A 16,088-nucleotide genomic window follows, 5' to 3' on the forward strand; every position below is an offset into this window, starting at 1 on the left:
ACTTGGTTAACAAAATGTTTCGGACAGGGCTAGGAGGAGCCTGACCAGTAACCAAAAATGGTAACAGTGTATTCCAGCGTCCTATACCATTGACCATTTCATCCAGTTGTATTTCAAAACTAATTTACTGTTACTAAAGGCACACAAGGCTCAGAAATTATAGTGTTTTGTCAGTGGTTATGGTGTTTTCAGTGATTATGATATTGTCAGTGGTTATGGTATTATCAGTGGTTATGGTATTGTCAGTTGTTATGGTGTTATCAGTGGTTATGGTGTTTTCAGTGGTTATGGTGTTTTCAGTGGTTATGGTATTATCAGTGGTTATGGTGCTTTCAGTTGTTATGGTATTATCAGTGGTTATGGTGTTTTCAGTGGTTATGGTATTGTCAGTGGTTATGGTGTTTTCAGTGGTTATGGTATTGTCAGTTATGGTATTATCAGTGGTTATGGTGTTGTCAGTGATTATGGTATTGTCAGTGGTTATGGTATTGTGTAATTGCTGAGAATTATCTGATTCAGTGGATTCAGTTACTGTTAAGAATTCTCCTCACAATTTTGACTGCTAATAATAAAACTGAATACAAAGAACCAATTGGGGGGGTAGGTAGGCACAGAAATAGGAGGGGACAGGCATCTGAGAGCCAGAGACAATTAGAGCACATTTGGACATACCAGCTGCACCAGTTCTTGCTAAAGAATTTAGTTGAGGGATGGTCAGATGGGTCAGATTCCATTGGGGATGGACAAACCAGTTTTGATAACCATCTAGTAACACAAACTGTGTTAACAGTCAAAATATGGAAACTGGTCATTCTCTACTACATAAGGTAGTCCCCAAAATCACACACATTATATCCCTTTTTAAAGTTATTTAGCATACATTTTAAGGGATCAACAATCTTTAAATTTCGGCGCTGCCATACTTAGCAACGGAGCGTCTAATTCAAAGAAACACAACAAACACACCTCCAACAGTCACACTCGTTTCCCTGGCAACAGCACCATGTGGCACAGTTACTAGGTCAAACTCATACAACAAAACATACAGGGAATTCCCGTACACACACAGCTGTTACACCAGTCAGTAAATAACTAATACTGTGCCCTTTGGCGAAACTATACAGTCACCGATGCTATAATTCCCTATATCTGAATTACCCGTCTATAACATACCCCAGTAACATCGTCTTTACAAACAGTAGTTACAGTACGGTTAGCATAGGTCAAAGTACAATTTAAGGTCACAGTACGATTAATAGTGGTTATGTGGTGGAATCTCGGTAAAAATAAATTTAGTAGGCCGAGATTACCACGTGGCATGTGTACGTGCATATGCTGACGTATCGATCAGTTGGTTGCACGAGGCAAGATACGATCAGTAGTGTACGGAGCATGTGCAAGAATACAGGATATAGTATTCCCCTTCCTCCATTGTGCTGGACAAGCCATGCGGTCAAACAGGAAGTTAATTCTTATTTGTGTTGATTGGTCAAGAGAATGTGCGGGTGGAGCTTAATATGGGAGGAGTTATATGCCTATATAAGGAGCCTGCACTATTGTCCGGGGCTCAGAACTTGCTGTATTTTGGTGACGCTAGTCCCTCTGAGTCCCGATCGGTGATCCAATAAAGAATCTCTTCCTTCCTGAAGAAACCTGTGTCCATCTCTCTGTGCTTGGCTTCCGTCAGTTTCTCCGGTATCATTTGGTGCATTGGCCGGGAAGCTCATCGTTCAACGGTAGCTGAGAGGCAGAGGCGTGAGACGGTCTATCTTTGCCCACGTTCTCTACGGCTGCACCCCTGAACTTCTGCGTGGACCTCCCTTCGTCTCGGCGCCACTGGTCTGTTGTCCAGGAGATCATCGGCCTCTACGTGAGAAGTGCTGGGGTGTCCCCGTCGATGAGTGTGAACTCAGGTTCAGGAACGAGGAGGTAAGACAACTGCTGTTTTAGACGGCAGGACCCACTAGGGGTATACCGATTGTGCGGTAGGCCCAAAGGGGTTTTGAATCTGTGTATCTGCCCCCTCTGTCGGAGGGAAGGAGCGAAGGCGCACCGCTCGATCGAACGCTCTTTAGTCAGACCGTTTGATTCTGTTAGTCAGGCGGGGCTCTGGTGTAAATAGCCCTAGCCGGACACCGGTGTCTTGTCTAGACTAGCGTTCTAGGGTGTACATTTTGTTCGCTAGGTCGGAGGGACCGGGAGACTAAGCGGCGTCTGTGTAAATTCGGTTCGCTAGTTCTCATCCTATCTGGGCTAAGTGGGAAGGCGTGTAAATTTGGAACCCACTAGACTTTTGATAGTGCGACTAAGAGGCGTCTGTGTAAATTCGGTCCTCTAGCTCGCTATATATGTGGTGATTGGGCAGTGTGGCTAACCAAAACGTATGTAGATTGTTTTTAGGTAGTCCATTCAAGGTACTGGCCAAATAGTTTAGTTGGGAATTGTAAATGTGTTAAAGATTGTTAGTAAAGTGTATATCTTGTTAGATAGCGCGAGCTCAGCCGTCTAGCGAGAGTGTTAATAGTGTGTTGCTGTATTATAGTGCACGGTACCATAACCCTGTATATTTACTGACACTGTATATAAGTACTAATCATTGTCGTCAATTGCATGTTTTAACACCATAACCACTAATAATTGTATTGTGACCTTAACTTGTGCTTTGACCTATGCTAACCGTACTGTAACCGCTATTTGTAAAAGACGATGTTACTGGGGTGTGTTATAGACGGGTAATTCGTATATAGAGAATTATAGCGTGGGTGACTGTATAGTTACGCCAAAGGGCATAATATTGATTATATAGTGACTGGTGTAACAGCTGTGTATGTACGGGAATTCCCTGAGTGTTTATTGTTATTGTGTACGTTTCACTTGGTAACCGTACCACGTGGTGCTGTTGCCAGAGGAAACGGGTGTGACTGTTGAATAGTACGCGTGTATAGTATTCGTTGTCGACGACGTTCCATTGTTAAGTATGGGTGCGTCGCAGTCAACGATCCCGGATCCCTTAGGTTGTATGGTGAAGAATTTTAAAAAGGGATTCAAAACTTGTGATTTTGGGGTTAAGATGTCTCCTGTACGTTTGGTTACTTTGTGTACTAGGGAGTGGCCTACTTTGGTTGCGGCATGGCCGCCACGTGGCAGTTTGGATCCAACTCTGGTACAGCGCTTACACGTGGCTGTATCAGGTAGGCCTGAACTTTACGGCCAGTTTCCTTATGTTGACTGTTGGAGACAGGCCGTAAATGACTCGCCAAAATGGCTCCGGACATGCCACGAGGAGCAATGTCGCCTCATGGTAGCTAGGACTTGTTCGTCCACTAGGACTGGTGTTAGGCCTATTTTGGACACGCCCCCTGAGTCCGAGATCCCTTTGCCGCCCCCTTACTTTCCGTTAAGAAGAAGTGACGCAAACGCAGGAAGTCCTGCAGCCCTCCCCTCATTACCCCCATCCACTTCCGCTTCCTCCTCCAGTACAGGATCCACCCCCCCTCGTACTAAATCTCCCCTTCCGGAACCAGAACCCACCCCCATTAGAAACGAATATCCTGATTTGGCGCCACTTCAGACTTCCGGTCAAGCTTCATCTAGCTCGACTCGAAGTGTTTTATTTACAACCTTTTCCCAAAACCAACTTCCCACATCCCCATACCCTATCTCTCCCCGACCGGAACCCATGACTGACGCCTCTCTACGTAGCCCCATCCAAACCCGACAGTTGACTGGTGCCCAACAATTAAAGCACTATCAGATGCCTCTTCGCCTAAATCCCGGGTCAGCTTATATCGATGCCGCAGGTCAAATGGCACACGCTGACCCAGTCTTTGTATATGTCCCATTCACGACAACCGATCTTTTAAACTGGAAGACCCACAATTCCTCGTACACCGAGAAACCACAAGCTATGACTGATCTGTTCACCTCAATAGTACAGACGCATAATCCGACATGGGCTGATTGCCAGCAGTTACTAATGACTTTATTTAACAATGAGGAAAGGACAAGAATAAATCAAGCAGCCATTAAAGCATTAGAAGATAGAGCCCGTGCTTTGAACCAAGCAAATCCAGCAGCATGGGCCGCAACACACTATCCCAATACCGATCCCGATTGGAACGTAAATGGTGCTGATATGGTTCAACTCAGAGCCTATAGAGACGCTATAATTGCTGGCATGAAAGCAGGAGGAAAGAAAGCCATTAACATGTCGAAGACAGTTGAGGTGATTCAGAAAAGCGATGAAGCGCCCAGTGTCTTTTATGACCGATTATTGGAGGCATACCGCTTGTATACCCCCTTTAATCCGGAAGACGCAGACAATTCCCGAATGGTTAACTCCGCCTTTGTCAGCCAAGCTTACGGAGATATTAAGCGCAAGCTACAAAAGTTAGAAGGGTTTGCAGGTATGTCCATCACCCAACTAATGGAGGTAGCAAATAAGGTTTATATGAACAGGGATACAGAAAGTAAGAAAGAGGAAGAGCGCAAGATGCGTAAAAAGGCTGATATGCTAGCGGTAGCGATCGCAGGCGTAGATAGACGGGGCCCGGATAGAGGCGATAGTAAGTGGAATGAGGAACCTCTAAGTAGAAATCAGTGCGCTTACTGTAGGGAAGAAGGGCATTGGAGAAATGAGTGTCCGCGAAGAGAACAGTCTGAGAGAGACAGACCTAGGTCAGGTTACGGAAACTTTAGAGGCAGAGCGAGAGGTAGAGGAGGCCCCGGAGGGAGTAATGGTTATAGAGGGAGTAATGGGAACAGAGGAAGTGTTAGGGAAGACAGGTATATTCCAGCAGCGCAAAGGTCCCGCGATAGAGAAGGTAGGGACTTCGTAGGATTGGCTGACACGGTCATGGAGGACTATTGATACCGACCGGGCTCCATCCCCCTTGGTCGAGCGGAGCCTATGGTCGATGTATCAATAGGGGGAAAAAGGAGTGCGTTCATGATCGACACTGGTGCCGAACATTCAGTGGTGACTAATCTAGTTGCTCCTCCATCTGGAAGGACTATTACTGTGATAGGAGCAACTGGAAGAAGTGCTGAAAGACCGGTTCTTAAAAGTCGACTCTGTACATTGGGAGGCCACGTAATAAAACATCAATTCCTTTATATGCCTGAATGTCCAGTCCAATTGCTGGGACGTGATATGCTGTCAAAATTACAAGCGCAGATTACGTTCCTACCAAATGGAACAACATCTTTAAAGTTTAATGGACCTTCAGGTATTATGACTTTATCCGTACCAAAGGAAGAAGAGTGGCGACTTTATACAGCGTTGACTAGCCAAAACCCTAGGAGTGATGAGACATTGTTTAACATACCAGGAGTTTGGGCAGAGAACAACCCACCAGGACTGGCCCGCAATATTCCACCTATAAAAATTGAACTGAAACTTGGGGTTTATCCAGTAAGCCTAAGACAATACCACATCCCACAGAAGGCTAAGAAGAATATCCAATCCTATCTGGATAAGTTCATACGGTATGGTATCCTAAAATTCTGTACTTCCCCCTGGAACACCCCATTGCTGCCTGTTCAAAAGCCCGGTACAGATGAGTATCGACCTGTGCAGGACTTGAGAGCAGTCAATGATGCGGTTGTTAGTATACATCCAGTTGTACCCAATCCATATAACCTGCTCGCTTTAATTCCGGGCGGGGCTACTTACTTCACAGTCTTAGATCTCAAAGATGCCTTCTTTTGCCTCCGAATTGCCGCAGAAAGTCAATGTATTTTCGCTTTCCAATGGGAGAACGCTGTAACGGGCTCAAAACGCCAAATGACTTGGACAAGACTACCCCAAGGGTTTAAAAATTCACCTACCCTATTTGGTTCAGCCCTAAGTCAAGATCTACTGGATTTCGAGTCCATCCCAGGAGAGTGTGTCTTGTTACAATATGTAGATGACTTGTTGATAGCAGCAGTTACAAAAGAAATCTGTCAGCAAGCAACGCACGATCTACTACACATTCTCTGGAAGGCAGGATACAAGGTGTCTAGAAAGAAGGCTCAGTTGTGTTTGCCAACTGTCAAGTATCTGGGATTCCATATCTCTGAAGGTCAAAGAATTATGGGGCCAGAGAGAAAAGAAGCTGTCTGCCAAATACCAATACCCAAGAATAGAAGACAAGTGCGAGAATTCTTGGGGGCAGCAGGCTTCTGTAGGATATGGATTCCCAGCTATGCGATACTGGCAAAACCTCTGTACGCAGCTATCAAAGGTACAGAGCACGACCCCTTCTTATGGACTCAAGAACAGCAAACGGCATTTGAAGATGTGAAGAAGGCTTTGATGAGTGCCCCAGCAGGTCTACTTGATCACACACGACCATTCTACTTATATGTACACGAGCAAAGAAGAATGGCTGTGGGAGTATTGACACAGTACTTGGGATCATGGCAAAGACCTGTTGCCTACATGTCTAAGCAATTGGATGCAGTGGCCAGCGGACTTCCACCTTGTCTAAGAGCAGTAGCTGCAGCCGCCCTGCTAGTAGCTGAAGCCGATAAACTCACTCTGGGTCAAGAACTTTATGTACGAGTCCCACATGCAGTACAGACGTTGTTGGATTACAAAGGAAATCATTGGTTTAGTAACAGCCGTATGACCAAGTATCAAGCAATGTTGTGTGAAAACCCAAGAGTGCATTTAGAGACTGTAAACACCTTAAATCCAGCTACCCTTTTGCCACAACCTACTGAAAGTCAACATGATTGTTTGGAAGTAATGGATGAAGTATTTTCAAGTAGACCAGATCTTCGTGATTTTCCCATCCAGAACCCCGATGTTCAATATTACACCGACGGCAGTAGTTATGTGAAAGAAGGGATCCACTATGCAGGATATGCAGTAACAACAATAGACAAGGTGATAGAAGCTCGGCCACTGGCGAAAGGAACATCAGCACAAAAGGCAGAATTAATAGCACTAACACGAGCGTTACAATTGGCTGAAGGTTTAAGAGTGAATATCTATACGGACTCTAAGTATGCGTTTTTAACCACTCATGCCCACGGAGCTTTGTATAAAGAAAGAGGACTACTGAATTCAGAAGGCAAAGAAATCAAGTACGCAGCTGAAATCCTACAACTATTGGAAGCAGTGTGGGAGCCGAAAGAAGTCGGTATCATACATTGTCGAGCGCATCTGAGAGGAGATGGTGATGTAACCAAGGGAAATCGGATGGCAGATAGTGCAGCTAAGCGTGCTGCTGAATCAGGAAGACAGGAGTATGTGGGGCATATAGCTGCTCTAATACCAACCCCACTGTCTCAATGGACTCCAGTTTATACAACTCAAGAAGAGGAGTGGTTAAAGACTGAACCGGGAAAGTATTTGGAGAACAAGTGGTATCAGCTAGAAGATGGAAGAATAGTTATACCAGCATCACTAGCAGTAGAAATTGTCCAGAACTATCATAACGGGACACATTCTGGGAGAGACAGTACAGAAGAATCTCTCAGGAAACATTTCTACATACCAAGATTATCCAACTTGACTCAGGCCATTGTACGTAGATGTGTAATGTGTGCTAAAAATAATGCAAGACAAGGACCAGTAAAGCCACCAGGAGTCCAGTTTATGGGGGGACTCCCCATGTCCGATCTACAAATAGACTTCACAGTGATGCCTAAATCGGGTGGACATCGTTACCTGCTGGTAATTGTGTGCACCTATTCAGGCTGGGTAGAAGCATGTCCTACTCGTACAGAAAAAGCAGGAGAAGTTGTGAGATTCCTGCTACGAGAAATAATACCCCGATATGGACTACCCTGTTCTATAGGATCGGACAATGGTCCAGCTTTTGTTCACCAGTGCCTACAACAACTGACTCATATGCTTGGTATAAAGTGGAGGCTTCATACCGCATATAGACCCCAGAGTTCTGGTAAGGTAGAGAGAATGAATAGAACTATTAAGAACCAGTTGGCTAAAATGTGTCAGGAAACCCAACTTAAGTGGAACGTTCTCTTACCCATAGCTCTATTGCGAATCCGCAGTACCCCTACCAGAAGGATGGGCCTTTCTCCTTTTGAAATTATGTATGGGCGACCACCTCCCGTACTTGGTAACTTAAGGGGGGATTTGAGTCAGTTGGGAGAAGGAATTACCCGGCAGCAGGTTGTAGAGTTGGGTAAGACTATGGAGGAGGTACAGAAATGGGTACAAGATAGATTACCTGTGAATATTTATCCCCCTGTTCATAGTTATCATCCAGGAGATCAAGTGTGGATTAAAGAGTGGAATAATGTACCGTTAGGGCCCAAGTGGAGAGGTCCTTATGTTGTTCTTTTGTCTACCCCTACAGCGATTAAAGTGGCCGAAGTGACTCCGTGGATACATCACTCCAGGGTTAAGCCAGCAGCAGTTGATTCTTGGCAAGTTACAGCAGATCCAGAGAATCCCTGCAAGATCCGGTTAAAACGCACTACTCAGTCGGAGTAACGAGGAATCGTGTGGATTACAAATTTTATTGTTACAGGTGTGAGTGAGAAGGCCATAATAAAGCCTGTCCTCTTACCAACACATAGTGTATAAGCCAGGAAAGTCTCGAAGGGACACCTGTGAAGACGAGCAGAACTCCATTCCCTGCAGCCCTCACATCCTGGAAGCTGAGGCTCCATCGCACGGACGAAGACTGAGGATGACGGCGAAAGATGTGCTTTTTATAGTGTTTATTTATATGTGTTTTTATATTCAGGAAGGTAGAGGTACCGACACTCCTAGCTGTGAGGTATGCATTAAGACTACGAGAACAGGTAACCATATTTCCCAAACCCTAATTTGGCATTCACAATACGAGTGTAAAGGAGATGTATCGAGATGTAGATACTTAAATATAGACTATAGTGTGTGCCATTTAGGAGTAGGAGAACCTAAGTGCTTCAGTCCAGAGTATCAACCTCGTACAATTTGGTTGACTCTCAGGAATGGAGATCCTCAGGGGACCCTAATTAATAAGACGGTGTTAGAATCCGTATATTCTTCGGGTGTTCTGCTATTTGATGCATGTAAGGCGATATCAAGTGGTAGAAAGCCGTGGAATGTATGTGGGGATCTTAGATGGGAGAGGACGTATGGATCTAACGATAAATATATTTGTCCCAGTAGTAAAAATAAATATGTGAGTCCTAGATGCCCAAATAAAGACTATAACTTTTGCCCATATTGGTCTTGTGTGGGGTGGGCGACTTGGGGACAGACAGTAGATAAAGACATGATAGTGACTAAGTTGCCGACTAGCCCATATTGTAAGTCTATGGAATGCAACCCAGTCCATATACTTATTAATAACCCCGACAAATTCTTAGATAAGTATGGAAATTTATTTGGGTTTCAGATATACGGGACGGGTTTAGATCCTGGGACATTATTGTTTATAGGAATAGAGACTGATACGGTATCCTCCCAGACTCATCAAGTATACCATTCCTTTTATGAAGAGATGAGTATAGATAATAAGATCCCCCATAGCGCTAAAAACCTGTTCATAGATTTAGCCGAGAGTATTGCCGGTAGTCTTAATGTTACCAACTGCTATGTGTGTGGAGGTACTAACATGGGAGACCAATGGCCTTGGGAAGCAAAGGAGGTAATGTCCGGTTCTGAGGCAGTTGACCAACTAATATCTACACAAGCCGATTATCATTTGAGTGTTAGAGGTAAATCTGAGTGGAGATTAAAGACCTCCATCATAGGTTATGTTTGCATAGCAAGGAAAGGAATAATGTATAATACTTCTGTAGGAGAATTAACTTGTCTAGGGCAAAAAGCTTATGATGATGATACTAAAAATACAACTTGGTGGTCGGCTTCAAATGTCTCAGAACCATCTAACCCGTTTGCTAGATACGCCAATTTAAAGGATGTGTGGTTTGATTTATCCATCACATCTACCTGGAGAGCCCCAGCAAATTTGTACTGGATCTGTGGTAAGAAGGCCTATTCGGAGCTGCCACAGGACTGGGAAGGGGCATGTGTGTTGGGTATGCTCAAACCATCCTTCTTCTTGTTACCTATTGAAACAGGTGAGACTTTAGGTGTTAAAGTGTATGATGTGAATCATAGGAAGAAAAGGGGACCCATAGAGATAGGCACCTGGGAAGATAATGAATGGCCTCCCCAGCGTATTATAGATTATTATGGGCCAGCCACGTGGGCTGAGGATGGTACCTTTGGTTACAGAACCCCTATTTATATGCTCAACCGTATTATAAGATTACAGGCGGTGGTTGAGATTATCACTAATGAGACATCACAAGCGCTCAATCTTCTAGCGAAGCATAACACCAGGATGAGGACAGCAGTCTACCAAAATAGATTAGCCTTGGATTACCTTTTGGCAGTAGAGGGAGGTGTATGTGGGAAGTTTAACCTGAGCAATTGCTGTCTTCAAATAGATGACGAAGGGCAAGCAATAGCTGAGCTTACTAGCCATATGGTTAAACTAGCGCATGTGCCTACTCAGGTATGGAAAGGGTATAATCCAAGTAGTTGGTTTGGTAGCTGGTATGAGTGGTTTGGAGGGCTTAAGGCAGTGGTAGGTGGAGTCCTACTAATTTTAATGTTGTGTCTACTCCTGCCGTGTCTTATACCCCTAGTAGTTAGGTCTGTGCAAAGCCTGATAGGAAGTATAGCAGAGAGGAAGGCTGCTGCACAGATAATGGCGATTTATAAGTATAAGGCTTTAGATCAGGGAGAACCAATGCAGGAAGATGAGTGTTAAAAGATTCACATCATAAGATAAGTCTGGTCTGGTTCAAGGTAACTTGCGGTGTAAGCAAAACTAAGGTTATGTGATGCCTCAAGTAATTGTAAAATATCAAGAGGCATCAAAGGGGGGAATGTGGTGGAATCTCGGTAAAAATAAATTTAGTAGGCCGAGATTACCACGTGGCATGTGTACGTGCATATGCTGACGTATCGATCAGTTGGTTGCACGAGGCAAGATACGATCAGTAGTGTACGGAGCATGTGCAAGAATACAGGATATAGTATTCCCCTTCCTCCATTGTGCTGGACAAGCCATGCGGTCAAACAGGAAGTTAATTCTTATTTGTGTTGATTGGTCAAGAGAATGTGCGGGTGGAGCTTAATATGGGAGGAGTTATATGCCTATATAAGGAGCCTGCACTATTGTCCGGGGCTCAGAACTTGCTGTATTTTGGTGACGCTAGTCCCTCTGAGTCTCGATCGGTGATCCAATAAAGAATCTCTTCCTTCCTGAAGAAACCTGTGTCCATCTCTCTGTGCTTGGCTTCCGTCAGTTTCTCCGGTATCAGTTATGGTGTTAAACATGCAATAGACGACAATGATTAGTACTTATATACAATATCAGTAAATATACAGGGTTATGGTACCGTGCACTATAATACAGCAACACACTATTAACACTCTCGCTAGACGGCTGAGCTCGCGCTATCTAACAAGATATACACTTTACTAACAATCTTTAAAGGACCACTCTAGTGCCAGGAAAACATACTCGTTTTCCTGGCACTAGAGTGCCCTGAGGGTGCCCCCACCCTCAGGGACCCCGTCCCGCCCGGCTCTGGAAAGGGGAAAGGGGTTAAATCTTACCTTTTTCCAGCGCTGGGCGGAGAGCTCTCCTCCTGCTCTCCTCCTCCGATCCGCCTCTTCTCCTCCCCGTCGGCTGAATGCGCACGCGCGGCAAGAGCTGCGCGCGCATTTAGCCGGTCACATAGGAAAGCATTCATAATGCTTTCCTATGGACGCTGGCGTGCTCTCACTGTGAAAATCACAGTGAGAAGCACGCAAGCGCCTCTAGCGGCTGTCAGTGAGACAGCCACTAGAGGACATAGGGGGAAGGCTTAACCCATTCATAAACATAGCAGTTTCTCTGAAACTGCTATGTTTATGAAAAAATGGGTTAACCCTAGAAGGACCTGGCACCCAGACCACCTCATTAAGCTGAAGTGGTCTGGGTGCCTAGAGTGGTCCTTTAACACATATACAATCCCAACTAAACTATTGGCCAGTACCTTGATGGACTACCTAAAACTATCTACATCCGTTTTGGTTAGCCACACTGCCCAAGCACCACATATAGCGAACTAGAGGGCGGAATTTACAACAGAACCCTTTTAGTCTTTCTACTCTATCAATAGTCTAGTGGGTTCCAAATTTACACGCCTTCCCACTTAGCCAAGATAGGTTGAGATGTAGCAAACGATAATGTACATCAGAGTCTGCTTAGTCTCCCGGTCCCTCCGACCTAGCGAACAAATTGTACACCCTAGAACGCTAGTCTAGACAAGACACCGGTGTCCGGCTAGGGCTATTTACACAGAACCCCACCTGACTCCAAACCAAATTAAACGGTCTTACTAAAGAGCGTTCAATTGAGCGGTGCGCCTTCGCTCCTTCCCTCCGACAGAGGGGGCAGATTCCGTACACAATTCAAACCCCTTATGGGCCTACCGCACAATCGGTATACCCCTAGTGGGTCCGCCGTCTAAAACAGCGGTCGTCTTACCTCCTCGTTCCTGAACCTGGGTTCACACTCATCGACGGGGGCACCCCAGCACTTATTACGTAGAGGCCGATGATCTCCTGGACAACAGACCAGTGGCGCCGAGACAAAAGGAGGTCCACGCAGAAGTTCAGGGGTGCAGCCGTAGAGAACGTGGGCAAAGATAGACCGTCTCACGCCTCTGCTTCTCAGCTACCGTTGAACGATGAGCTTCCCGGCCCAATGCACCAAATGATACCGGAGAAACTGACGGAAGCCAAGCACAGAGAGATGGACACAGGTTTCTTCAGGAAGGAAGAGATTCTTTATTCGGTTCACCGATCGGGACTCAGAGGGACTAATGTCACCAAAATACAGCAAGTTCTGAGCCCCGGACAATAGTGCAGGCTCCTTATATAGGCACATAACTCCTCCCATATTAAGCTCCACCCGCACATTCTCTTGACCAATCAATACAAATAAGAATTAACTTCCTGCTTGACCGCATGGCTTGTCCAGCACAATGGAGGAGGGGAATACTACTTCCTGTATTCTTGCACATGCTCCGTACACTACTGATCGTATCTTGCCTCGTGCAACCAACTGATCGATACGTCAGCATATGCACGTACACATGCCACGTGGTAATCTCGGCCTACTAAATTTATTTTTACCGAGATTCCACCACAGTGGCAAATGTGCCTATGCCACAAATGTGCCTATGCTAGCCTCCTGCCCAAAGACTATGGCCCGTATCCAAAGACTCCATTCGGGAGCTAACCTGCTGGCCTCCCCTAGAGGCTTATCCTTGGGGAGTGAGGCTTCGGGTGGACCCCTCAAGACCGGAGGGCGTACTATTACGTCCTTTTAAAAGCGGCTCTAAACGCCGCAGGAAGTAATAGTACGCCCTCCGGTTTTTAGTAACTTACCCGGTCGCCGGCGGTCCCACGCCGGCGATCCCACGCCGGCGATCGCGGTTGGGGGGACTCCCAGGGAGCCCCCCCGCGGCAGATCTTCCTCCTCCGGTCCCTCCCGGTCATGTGAGAGTGAGGTCCTTGCGAGGACCTCACAATCACATGGCCGGGATAGCTGGCTGCAGCAATGCCAGCAAGGGGACTAACTGTAATGACAGTTAGTCCCCCTGCTGGCTGGAAATAAAATTAAAAACAGTTAAAATAAGTGTAAAAAAATATATATATACTTAGATCATATATATATATATATATATATATATATATATATATATATATATATATATATATATATATATGATCTAAGTATATATATACACATATACACACACACACATACACTGTCTAGGTGTATTTTAATATTAATATATATATATAATTATATATATATTAATATCAAATTACACGTAGACTGATACTGATTAAATATATATATATAATTATTGTTATATATATATATTTATAAATAATATAAAAAAATAAATATGTAAATACGTAAAAAAATAAAATAAAAAAAATAATTAAAAATAAAATATTAAAAAATATATAGATGTGTTTTATTTCGTTCTAACTGTATTGTGATATTAATATATATATATATATTTATATCAAAATACACGTAGAACAAAATAATATATATATCTATATACATGTAGCGTTACTTACCTTATCCGGGGGCCGGCCACGGTCCTCTGTTCAAGCCGCGCGCGGTCCTGCGGCTGCACGAGCCGCGCGCGGCTCATCGACTCTCCTAACAGGAAGACGGGCAGTGACCGCGAGATGCGGTCACGTGTCCCGCCTGCAGCTAAGAGCGCGCCGCGAGTCTCGGGCGCGCTCTTAAAGAGACAGTGGGAGCCAAAATTGCAAAAAGGCTCCCATTGGCTCCTGTCATGCCAATCACCCCATACACTTACCTGTTGGGGGTGTGGAAGTGACAGGAGCCAATCACATTAGTTTGAAGGCTACTTATACTTACCCTTTTCCCTTAGTTCCTTGCCCTATCGTGGTTTCTGCTACAGTTCCCTTTAGTGCTTGTTGTGTTCTGTTGTGTTTCTCCGTATTTGACCTTGGCTTTGTATTCTGACTTCGTTTTCGCTTTATCCTTGTCTGTTCTGTTTGCCGGCTTGCTGATTCCTGTGTACCAGACCCCGGCTAGTTCTCGTTTACGCTGTCTCTTTGTGCCCTTGACCTCGGATCGTTCCTGACTCTGTACTTCTCCTATTACGTCGAGTCCGGCCACTCTAAGGTCCGGTAGACGTATCTCTCCTCTGTGCTGTCTTCTGTTTGGCTGGATCCTGCGTGTAGGCGTATATTCTCGTTACATTACGATAGGGCCATGGACCCCGCAGATTTAGCTCAACAGATGGCGTCCCATGAGGCTAGATTTGTAGAGCAGGATCACCGTATGGATCAGATAGCTCAGGCGCTCCAGACGCTCTTAGCTAGAACCATTCCAGCAACCACACCTAACCCTCCTACACCCCTGCTTCCTGAAGTATCCACTTTGCCTACTACTTCGGGCCATTTAACACCTCCTCCTAGGTATGGAGGGGATTCCAAGCCATGCAGAGGGTTCATTAACCAAATAGAGTTTCATTTTGAGATGTATCCACGTTCGTTTCCCACAGAGAGGTCTAAAGTTGGGTTCTTTATGCACCAACTTACCGACAAAGCACTAGAATGGGCGAATCCTATTTGGGAAGCTAATGGACCTATGGTGCATGACTTTCTCAGTTTTCTTACAGCATTTCGCAGAACTTTTGACACTATGAAAAGGTCTAAAAATGCCGCAAGAGCATTAATGAGAGTTAAACAGGGTTCTAGGTCTGTGGCTGATTACGCTATTCAGTTTCGTACTCTTGCCTCACAGGTAGATTGGACCAACAATGGGTTAACTACTGCCTTCATGGAAGGCTTTTCAGACTCTATATTGGATGAGGTAGCGGCTAAGGAACTTCCTGTTGCTTTAGAGGACCTTATTGACTACCTCATTGATATAGATAATAGGATTCGTGACAGGCTCTATACCAAGAACAGAAATAGACGTTTTGCTACACCTATTCACCCCAGAGTTGATACACCGGAGAGTGTAAAAGTATCTGAAGAGGAACCTATGCAATTAGGGGTTGCCAAACTCTCTGATAATGAAAAATTACATAGGAGAAGGGAGGGACTCTGCCTATATTGTGGTAGGAGAGACCATATGGTAAAGGAATGTCCTTTGCTCCCGGAAAACTCTCGCACCTAAGACCTTATAGGGGACTGGCCTTGGGTGTGATTTCTAAGTCTCCTACATTGCCTCCTAACCGACTGCTTCTCCCTGTTTCTTTACATATGGGAGAGAGTTGTATCGTTGAAAATATATATGCTCTGGTTGACTCTGGGGCAGCTGAGAATTTTATAGACTCTAGTTTTGTAAAGAAAAACAACATTCCCATCAGGGAGAAGGAGATACCCTTGGCCGTTGAGGCCATAGATGGTAGACCATTGATATCTCCAGTTGTTACTCATGAGACTGCACCGTTACACATGTACACAGGGGTTTTACACTATGAAACCATTCGGTTCCAGGTCATCACCTCTCCCTCTTCACAGTTAGTGTTAGGGTATCCATGGTTACGTGCCCACAATCCCATTT

This window comes from Pelobates fuscus, chromosome 3, assembly GCF_036172605.1.
Source record: "Pelobates fuscus isolate aPelFus1 chromosome 3, aPelFus1.pri, whole genome shotgun sequence".
Lineage (NCBI taxonomy): Eukaryota > Metazoa > Chordata > Amphibia > Anura > Pelobatidae > Pelobates > Pelobates fuscus.